We start from the raw sequence: 9,268 nt of genomic DNA, 5'->3' as shown, positions 1-9,268 counted from the left end.
TTGCACACATTCCAGCTTGTCAATATCCTCCTTAAATTGTGGCCCCCAGTACTGGACACACTATTCCAGGTGGGGTCTGGACAAGGCAGAATATAGTGTTGCTATTACTTCCCTTGATCTGGACACTACTGTTGATGCAGCCTAAAATAGCACGAGCTTTTTTTAGCTGCTGCATCACATGTTAATTCATGTTACGCTTGTGGTCTACTCCAGTATCCTTTTCACATGTCCTGTTGGCAAGCCAGGTGTCCCCCCTCCCCCCATCTTATTTTGGTGCATCCGGTTCTTCCTGCCTAAGTACTAAACATTACCTTTGTCCCTATTGAAATCTATTTTGTTAGCTTGGGCCCAGTTCTCCAATCTTTTAAGGCTATCTTGAATCCCAGATTTTTTTCCTTCTGCAGCATTCGCTACCCTTTCCAGTTTTGTGTCATCTGAAGACTTGTTGATCATCCCCTCAAATAATCCTCTCTGCCCAGTTCCATGATAGGGATGCAGATTACGGGAGTTGGCTGAAAGCCCTGTGTGGAGCGGGAGATAACTAGAGCATGCACCACTCTGGAGAGACAGTCCGTGGGCAGGTAGGGTCTCAGCCTGTGTACCAGATGGAGCTGGTAAACAGCTGCCCTGGACACAGAATTGACCTGCGCCTCAACGGACAGCTGTGAGTCCAAAATGACTCTGCATAAGAGTATACACCCATCACCACTTGCCATGGGCTTTAGCTCTGTAGCAGAACATTCATTTGCGTGCAGAAAATCCCAGGTTCAATGCCTGACATCTCCAGGTATGGTTGGAAGAGATTCCCTGCCTGAAACCTGGAAGAGCCACTGACAGTCAGTGTAGACCAGGCATCCCCAAACTTCGGCCCTCCAGTTGTTTTGGACTACAATTTCCATCATCCCTGATTACTGGTCCTCTTAGCTAGGGATCATGGGAGTTGTAGGCCAAAACATCTGGAGGGCCACAGTTTGGGGATTCCTGGTGTAGACAGTTCTGAGCTAGATAGACTAGTGGTCTGATCCAGGTTTCTCACTCTTGCACTGCATTCAAGGTGGCCCCCAACATACACATTTGGACCTGATTTAAGTTCTTGCATCCTTGATCAACTCCCCTCAGTAGCCCAGTCTCATCCCTTCCCTCTGTACCTTGTCTGCATCGCTAATGAATTTCTTTCTCTCTCTCTTTCTCCCTCAATGCATCCATTTGACACGACTTCAGTGGGAACCAGAGTTCTTACTTGTAAATTTGCTGATTGCTGAGGGCTGCAAAATGATAATGTGAGCGCTGAATGCTGATTGGAAATTTCAGATTTCCAGCTAGAGCAAAAACAGCCAGACAAGCAAACAACCAACTCTTTTTTTTTAATAATTAAAAAAAAGTAATTAAAACTGACGTGCAAAATCCCATTACCCTGGAAACTGCTTGGAGCTCAACTATGCTTTTATGCGGAGGAGCTGAGGAGGAGAACAGAGCCTTTCAGTAGCTTTGCTGTACAGGTGTTCCGACAGGCAACAACGTGAAAAGAAACAAGCTTGCAGATGGTGAGGACTAATATTGAAGCAGGTGGCAATTGCACATTCACCTTTCTGATTAAAAGGGGGTGGGACAGTGCCTTTTCTAGCAGGCCTGCACAAGTTACCAACTTCTCCCCACCCCCACCCCAAAACAAAACACAGTGCATAGTTAAATTATGGAACCTGCCCTCCCGGGAGACAGTGATTGACCCCAACTTCCATGGCTCAATGGAATAACGGGCATGCTGTTTTCCTGTAGTTTTGCACTGTAGGATTCCCTGGAATCTTACATTGACTTCATAGGAAAGTGATGTATTCTGCACTCCAAAGAAAAGAACAAGCGCATCGAGGAACAACAGAAACGACAGGAAGATATGGAAGGCCGGGACCTGTAGTTCATTAAGGGTGCTAAGAGTTGTTGGGAAACCCATATTCCACTCACAGAACAGAACTACAATTCCCATAGTTCCCTGCAGGGTTAATACCAGGCTTTATTTCACCCAGGTCAAAGACCCAGTTTGGCAGTCCCCAATGTGCAATTGCGTACACACATACAGAGGCTGGGAGCTTTGATGACGCCCCTCTGGGCAAAAACACCAGCTAGCACCCCCCTTGTAGCTATGACACTGGTTTCCTGTGAAGAGGGATTGGTTGATAAAGCACTCTGGGCATTGTAGCTCTGTGAGGGAAAACAGGGCTTTCAGACATCTTTCTGCACCTTTAACAGATCCCACGATACTTTGGGGGGGGGAACCACTACTGTTTAAAGTGCTATATTTATTATTATTATTATTATTATTATTATTATTATTATTATTTGAGTTTATATACCGTCCTATACCCAGAGGGCTCAGGGCAGTTCACAGAAAAGATCACAACACATATAATCATCATAAAAACAACAACCCAATAACACACACACACACACACACACACAGAGAGAGAGAGAGAGAGAGAGAGAGAGAGAGAGAGAGAGAAGAACCACATTTTATAAGGGTATACAGGCATCCCCAAACTGGGGCCCTTCAGATTTTTGGCCTACAACTCCCATGATCCCTAGCTAACAGGACCAGTGGTCGGGGGTGATGGGAATTGTAGTCCAAAACATCTGGAGGGCCGAAGTTTGAGGATGCCTGGTATAGGATGTCAAACAGATCAACCAAAGGCCTGGTTAAAAAGGAACGTTTTTGCCTGACGCCTAAAGGTGTATAATGAAGGCGCCAGGCAAGACTCCCTGGGAAGAGCATTCCACAGACTGGGAACCACTGCAGAGAAGGCCCCGTTCTCATGCTGCTGCCCTCCGAACCTCTCGAGGAGGAGGCACATGAAGGAAGTCCTCAGAAAATGATCTCAGGGTCTGGGTAGGTTCATATGGAAAGAGTGGTCCTTGAGGTATTGCGGTCCTGAGCCGTTTAAGGCTTTTAAGGTTAAAAGCAGCACCTTGAATTGGGCCTGGAAACTACTGTAATTGGTAGCCAGTGCAGCCGGACTAGGATTGGTGTAATATGCTCAAAAGCATCATGCTATGATGATGCTTTAAATGTTTAGGGCAAATGGGTCCCTGATCTTTCATCTAACTTACCCTTTCTGTTATAGCATATCACATTTAGATTTTTTTTTTGGTATGCTTTTATGAGCAAGGGAGCTCTTGAAGGAGCTGGGTATGTTCAGCCTGGAAAAGAGGAGACTGAGAGGAGATATGATAGCCACCTTCAAATATCTCAAGGGCTGTCAGATGGAAGAGGGAACAAGCTTGTTTTCTCCTGCTCTGGAGGGTAGGACTCGAACCAATGGATTCAAGTTACAGCGAAGGAGATTCCGACTAAATATCTGGCAAAACCTTCTGACAGCAAGAGCACCTCCCACAATAGGTGGCGGACTCTCCTTCCTTGGAGCTTTTAAGCAGAGGTCGGGTAGGCATCTGTCACGGATGCTTTAGCTGAGATTCCTGCATTGCAGGGGGTTGGACTAGATGACCCTTGGGTCCCTTCCAACTCTAAGATTCTGCAATCTGCTGTTTGCTTAGATGGTCCTAAGCAAAACAGCAACTCCATGACATGGTGTCCCTCCCCCTAAATTAAGTTTTCAGTTTGCTGATCCATTCCTTTCATTAGGGTGCAAAACTACTATTATTCCGTTTCCTATTTTATCCTTCCCTTTTTTACCCACTTGCCACAATCTTGTCAGCTGAGCTTTAGAGAAATGATACCGTTTTAAATACATCAAGCACTTGTCAATTATTTATCTTAAATCTTGTCAGGCCTAACATACCATTTTGCAATCAGATTCGAAAGGCTGGGAAAGGGGGGGGAGGAGGAACAACACTGTCATTTTTCGTATTTTCCTCTACTCGCCTGTCTTTTTAATCACCACAAGTAACCTGATTGCTTTTCATCCTGTGTGCAGTCCTATCTATGCCTGCCTGCTCAGAAGTCAGCCTCATTGAGTTCCATTCAGTGGGGAATGCTCACAGGCAAAGAAATGCAGGATTGCAGCAATATTCTGATCAGAGCTATATAAAAAAGGGGGTACCCTAGACATCTTCCTGGCCCCACTTTGCTTATTTATATTCTACAAAAACATCATTGCTCTGCAAAAAGAGAGAAAACTTAGATGTTGTGTGTTATAGTGGCTAGAGCAGGCATCCTCAAACTTTGGCCCTCCAGATGTTTTGGACCACGATTCCCATCTTCCCTGACCACTAGTCCTTTTAGCTAGGGATCATGGGAGTTGTAGGCCAAAACATCTGGAGGGCCGCAGTTTGAGGATGCCTGGGCTAGAGCATGGGTAGGCAAACTAAGGCCTGGGGGCCGGATCCAGCACAATCACCTTCTAAATCCGGCCCGTGGACGGTCCAGGAATCAGTGGTGTTTTTACATGAGTAGAATGTGTCCTTTTATCTAAAATGCATCTCTGGGTTATTTGTGGGGCCTGCCTGGTGTTTTTACATGAGTAGAATGTGTGCTTTTATTTAAAATGCACCTCTGGGTTATTTGTGGGGCATAATAATTCATTCATTTCCCCCCCTCCAAAATATATTCCGGGCCCCCACAAGGTCTGAGGAACAGTGGACTGGCCCCCTTCTGAAAAAGTTTGCTGACCCCTGATCCACATAGAAGCATAGAGGCTAGAGTGTTGGACCCACTGGCGGAGGAAGAGGAGTGTGGGGGGGGAGCACACTGCCCCCGGCAGCTGCCCCCCTGCCCATGCTGGGCGCCATGTCCTTGTGGGCAGTGTGCCACGCCCCCAGGATGCACACCAGCCCCCCTACCTGCTCTCTGCCCCCCTGGTGCCAGAGCATTAAGCTCCCCCACTGCACAAGGAGACCAGGGTTCAAATTCTCTTTTTTTTTAGAATAATATTTATTTATTTTTCCACTTCAAGAACAATATTATATACATTTTCCATATAACAAATAAGATTAAGGAATAAAATAAAACATATCTGGGAGCTTAACAAAGAAAGGTTAAGCTCTTAATAACAGTTATTCCTCACAGAACATTTGTAATCAATTGTCTAAAGGAAAAAAAAAAAAAAACCCGAAAAAACAGAAAAAAAGAAAAAAAGTTAAAAATAAAAAATGAATAAAAATAAAAAAATGAAATGATAATAATAAAAAAACAGGAAAAAAGAAAACACTCTGGGCTTCCTGTTACCACCGACGGCTTAGTTTTTGTTCTTCCATTATCGAATGTATATACAATCAGTACTATTTCTACTTTCAATATGTTTTCACATTCTATTTCTTTAAGTTTCTACAAATTCAATAAATCTCCTTACCCTTTCACTCAAACGCTATCATTTTAATTTTATCTTCAGTATATTTTCTAACATATTTCTTGTATCTATCCCATCTTTTAACAAATTCTTCCTTATCTTTCCCTCTCAAACTATTTGTTAGCTGTGCCATTTCGGCCATTTCCTGTAGCTTTTCCTGCCAATCTATGATTTTTGGGGCCTCTCTTTCTTTCCAGTTTTTGGCAATAACCAGACGAGCCGCTGCTAGAGCATATAATAAAATTTCTTTTGTTTGTGATGGTATATCTTTTTGAAATGTTATACTTAATAGGAAAATCTCTGGTTTTTTTGGAATGTTTTTCCCTAGAATTTTTTGTATCTCATCATGAATTTTATTCCAAAATTTCTTAATGGTTTCACAAGTCCACCACATATGAAATAAGTTCCCATCGTTACCACCACACCTCTGGGTTCAAATTCTCACTTAGCCACCTGAAGCTCTCTGAGTAATCTTGGGCCAGTCGCTGCCTCTCAGGGTTGTTCTGGGGATTAAATGAGATGGGCAGGGAACAAGTGGACTACTTTAAGCTCCTTGGAGGTGAAAAGGTGGGATACTACAGCAATACTTTGGCCACCTCATGAGAAGAGAAGAATCCTTGGAAAAGACCCTGATGTTGGGAAAGATTGAGGGCACTAGGAGAAGGGGACGACAGAGGACAAGATGGTTGGACAGTGTTCTCGAAGCTACGAACATGAGTTTGACCAAACTGCGGGAGGCAGTGCAAGACAGGAGTGCCTGGCGTGCTATGGTCCATGGGGTCACGAAGAGTCGGACACGACTAAACGACTAAACAACAACAAAAACAAGAAAATATTTAACACCCAAGCATGAAAGCCAAGGTGATTTCGTGCAATTAATGTTGGTCCAAGCTCAGCTTAATGACAGTCGCCCTGAGGCCAAGTTCATCATAGCATCTGTGTTCTGTGTATCAGTTGAATTTTCTGAGCTGTCTTTAAAGGCAGTCTCAATTTTCCTGTAGCGGCCCTCTAAATACTCTTAAGGGCATAGTCTGAAAACGCAGAGCCAAGAATCAGGGGCAGAGGAAGGGGGGCAGTGGGGGTGGACCGCCCTGGGTGTCATTGCTGAGGGGGGGTGACATTCGGCGTGCCACCCGCCCACGACTCCCAAGCCTACCCTGAGCCTTCAGGGGAAGGGGCGAACTGTGCCACTTTGGTGCCGGCCTTCCCTCCCTTCCCCCTTCATTTTGATAGCTCAGGGGAGGCTTGGGAGTCATGGGCGGGTGGCCTGCCATTGCCCGCTGCTCCCGGGTTGCTTCCTGCGGGGGGAGCCTCCCCCGAGCTGTCAAAAGGAAAAGGGAAGGGAGGAAGGCTGCTGGTAAAGTTGCGCGACTCCCTTCCCCCCTCCAGGAAGCAGGCCACCATGGGCGGCTTGCTCTGCCCTCCCGGGTGTCTCGCCCCCTTGGATGCTCGCTGCGGGTGGCACCCCCCTGGGACACTCGCCCCACCCCTCTGGGATGCTTGCCCCACCCCCAAGGCCCCGCCCCCAGGTGCCGGGAGCAGCTAGCTACGCCTCCGCCAAGAATGCTTTCCTAAATCAGCTGGTAAATCATATAGACAATTCTCAAAACCATGTGTTACTTTAATGAAATGCAACTGTGGAGAGAACAGTGATTTCAGGATCGCCTGTAAATCTTGTTGATGTTACAGCCGTCTTGTCTGGATGTAAGCAGAGCGTGGATAACTGAGGATGTTTCCGCCGTAACAAATGATTTATTGATTTATTAAATTTGTGTACCACCCCTCATCTGTAGATCTCAGGGCACTTCACAGCATAAAAATAAAAGATAAAAAGACCAAATGCACAATAAAAACACAAAGCAAAGGAAACAAACCTATAACCCTCACCCACCCTCAAAGGTCAAAGGAGACCGCTCTCTCTCTCTCTGTTAGTATGTGTGAAAAACAGTCTGTCGCTTTGGGTTTTGAATTGTCAAATTTTAAAATTCTACTATGCTGACGATAATTTCGGAATGAGCTCGACTGGGGCGGGGTGGGTGGGGGTTAAATAGCTGCAATAGAATTTCCTTCAGTAGAATAAGAGGAGCCTGCAATTGTGGGCAATTAATGAATTGATGTAACAGGTGCAATTAGGTGGTATCAGAGGTTGTCATTTCTTGCAAATCCCACAGTGAAGCAATTATAGTAATTAGGAGAAACACAGCTAAATTAGGCAATGTGTGTGTGAGAAAGAGAAAGTTGTTAAATGTCTGGATTTTCAGGTATACGGTACTGGGTCAGTAGGAATTTTAGGAAAAAACTACAACACAAACCGCTGAAAATGTATTTCACACAACTAGGATGTGTCAGAGGTTCTATCCGCATTCCCCAGACACTTGCAAGCAGCTGATCTGGCAAGGAATTCCATGCAGATGCAAATAGCATTCAAAGTTGACATGAAAGAGCTGTTGTAATGTAGTGGCTAAAAGCTATGAACCACTTAGTCCTTGGTTTTAATCTCACCTTTGCTATGAACTCTCTCCGTGTGTGAAGGGCTAAGCTTTCCAAACCAATCAGATGTGAGGGATGGAAGATGGTCCTAAGATTCTACGCGGTCGGCCTTTTAAGGCATTGTTGGCGGCTGGCCAGGCAGCAGTCATTGCCCAGCCAGCCAGCAAGGCAACACCTTCATGCCACTGCCACCGATTGGTCGGTCTGAACGGTCCCTTTTGTTGGGAATCCTCCCCACAACTCTGAGGCTGCAGGGGGATTCCCTGCAACAGCTGAGAAGCATGCAAAGCCGAGCAGTGGGGATCAGGGCCAGAGCACGAGGAACCACAAACGTCACCTCCCCCCTGGAATGCGGTGGGTGGCATTTCCAAACCAATCAGGTGTGAGAGGTTGAGGGTGGAGGTTTGCATTCACCTATCTTGAACATCTGGCATCCAGTGATTGACAGCATCTGTTTCTGGAACAGGCTTCTTCGGCAATCACTCATAGCCGAGTAAGATTGTCTTTCATAAACACAGTTTTAACAGTGGGTCCGTAAGTGACTGTAGGGGCCAATTCTGGATCCACACGTCCTTCCACAGTGGGGACATAGGTTGATCAACATAGGAGTTGATCATGGTGAGGGTTTGCCAAGTGTGTCTTCCTCTTAGTGCATTTCTCCCTTTCATCCTGAGTTCGAGTGTCTTCAAAACCCATGACACCTTAAAGGATATTCTCCAGTTGGAGCACTTGCAGGCCAGTGTTTCACAATTTTTTGCTTTGGGGTGGGTTTTTGGAAGACACCTGTGCGTGAATTTGTTTTATGTGTGTAGATCAGAGTTGATCATGGTGAGGGTTTGCGTGCTTTCCTCTTAGTGCATTTCTCCCTTTCAACCTGAGTTCGAGCGTCCAACATATCTACATGCTTCTAGCTACTATCCCAAACATACCAAACAATCCATTGTATATAGCCAGGCCCTACATTACAGCCACATCTGTTCCAGCTCTACAGAGACTCTCACCTAAGAGATCTACAGCAAACCTTTTTAGAACTAAAATATCCGCCTGATGAAGTTAAACAACAGATCAACAGAGCCAGACTGATGCCCAGAGAGAACTTTCAGCAAAACAGACCCAAAAAAGAAAATAATCACATTATTTAGTAATCACATACAGCTCCCAAATTAAAATAGTACAATGCATCACCAGAGATCTACAGCCTCTCCTAGACAATGACAGCTCTCTTTCTCAAGCTCTGAGAGGAAGACCTTTTATTGCCTACAGACAGCCACCCAATCTTAAACAACTCCTCACCCACAATAATACAACCACCAGACTCAACATGGACACTGGTACCAGAGCCTGCAATAAACCCAGAAGCCAACTTTGCTGCCACATACACCCGGACAACACCATTACTGGCCCCAAGAACATCAAACATACCATCTCAGGACTATTTAATTGTTCATCTTCTAACATGGTGTATGCCATCAAATGCCAACAGT

The sequence above is a fragment of the Zootoca vivipara genome, chromosome 4 (genome assembly GCF_963506605.1).
Source record: "Zootoca vivipara chromosome 4, rZooViv1.1, whole genome shotgun sequence".
NCBI classification, from domain to species: domain Eukaryota; kingdom Metazoa; phylum Chordata; class Lepidosauria; order Squamata; family Lacertidae; genus Zootoca; species Zootoca vivipara.
This window is presented reverse-complemented; position numbering follows the sequence as displayed.